The sequence below is a fragment of the Pteropus vampyrus genome, unplaced genomic scaffold, assembly GCF_000151845.1.
Source record: "Pteropus vampyrus isolate Shadow unplaced genomic scaffold, Pvam_2.0 Scaffold15394, whole genome shotgun sequence".
In the NCBI taxonomy this organism is placed as follows: domain Eukaryota; kingdom Metazoa; phylum Chordata; class Mammalia; order Chiroptera; family Pteropodidae; genus Pteropus; species Pteropus vampyrus.
Genome location: NW_011904175.1, coordinates 1 through 1,369, shown reverse-complemented (window position 1 = coordinate 1,369; position 1,369 = coordinate 1). Strand labels below are relative to the sequence as shown.

At 36.6% G+C, this 1,369-nt stretch overlaps 1 pseudogene; it reads right to left on the bottom strand.

Moving 5' to 3' along the window:
* Positions 1-300: 300 nt before the first annotated feature.
* Positions 301-419, bottom strand: LOC111735113 (annotated as a pseudogene).
* Between the last annotated feature and the right edge of the window lie 950 nt (positions 420-1,369).

Here is a 1,369-nt window from a genome sequence, read left to right as displayed (position 1 = left end):
ATGCGATATTTGTCTTTCTCTATCCAACCCATTTTATTCAGCACAATACCCTTTTAGGTCCATCAAGGCAATATATTTTTCCATTCCCTTCCTTTTAGTCTGTGTGTGTCTTTTAATTTATAGTGAGTCTCTTGTAGGCAGCATATGTAGGAGTCTTGTTTTCTTATCCATACCACCACTCTATCTTTTGGTTGGAGTACTTAATTCTTTTTCATTTGAGGTACTCATTGATAGGAATGTAGTTATTATCGTTCTTTATTCCTGTTTTTGTTTGTTTGTTTGTTTGTTTGTTTTAATAAACTCCAACAGCACCTGGTATTCCTAGGCGGTCTGCCATCTAAGTACTAACCAGGCCCAACCCTACTTAGCTTCCGAGATCAGAGAAGATTTGGTGTATTCAGGGTGACATGACCGTAGTCTCTTTATTCCTGTTTTTGATACTTTTTTTTTTTTTTCCTTAAAGAAGTTCCTCCAACATTTCCTGTAATACTGGCTTGGTGATGATAAATTCCTTTAGCTTATTTTTGTCTGGAATGTTCTTTATCTGTCCTTCAACTCTAGATGATAGCTTTGCTGGATAAAGTATTCTTGATTGTAGATCCTGGGTTTTCATCACGTCAAATATTTTGTGCCACGTCCTTCTGTCCTGCATAGTTTCTTTTGAGAAATCAGGTGCCAGTCTTATGGGTGCGCCCTTGTAGGTAGCTAACTGCTTTACTCTTGCTGCTTTTAAGATTCTTTCTTCATATTTAACCTTTGGCATTTTAATTTTGATGTGTCTTGGTGTGGGCTTCTTTAGCTCTCTGATTTTTGGGACTCCCTGAGCTTCCTGGGGTTTTATGTCTATTTCCTTTACTAGGTTAGGGAAGTTTTCCATCATTATTTCTTCAAATAGCTCTTCAGTGTCTTGTTTTCCTTCCGGTACCCCTATGACATGGATATTTTTACCTTTAATAGTGTCCCATAGACTCCTTAAATTATTATAGTCTTGGCTTCTTTTTTCTTGCCATTCTGATTGAGTGTCCTTGGCTTTCCCATCACCTATATAGGTCACTTGGTCCTCTACTTTATTCACTTTGTTTATTCCATTTAATATACTTCTCATCTCAGATAATGTGTTTTTCATTTCTGACTGGTTCCCTTTTATAATTTCCACTTCCACTTTTATGTTTTTTATTTCTTTGTTAAAGTTCTCACTGAATTCATCTATACTTCCCATACGTTCATTGAGCATCTTTTTAACCAGTGTTTTGAACTCTGCATCTGTTAGATTACTTGACTCCATTATATCTGGATCTCTGTTCTGTTCTGTTCTCTCATACAGTTTCTGCTTCTTTGTCTTCTCATTTTGGCTGCCTTTCCGTGTCTG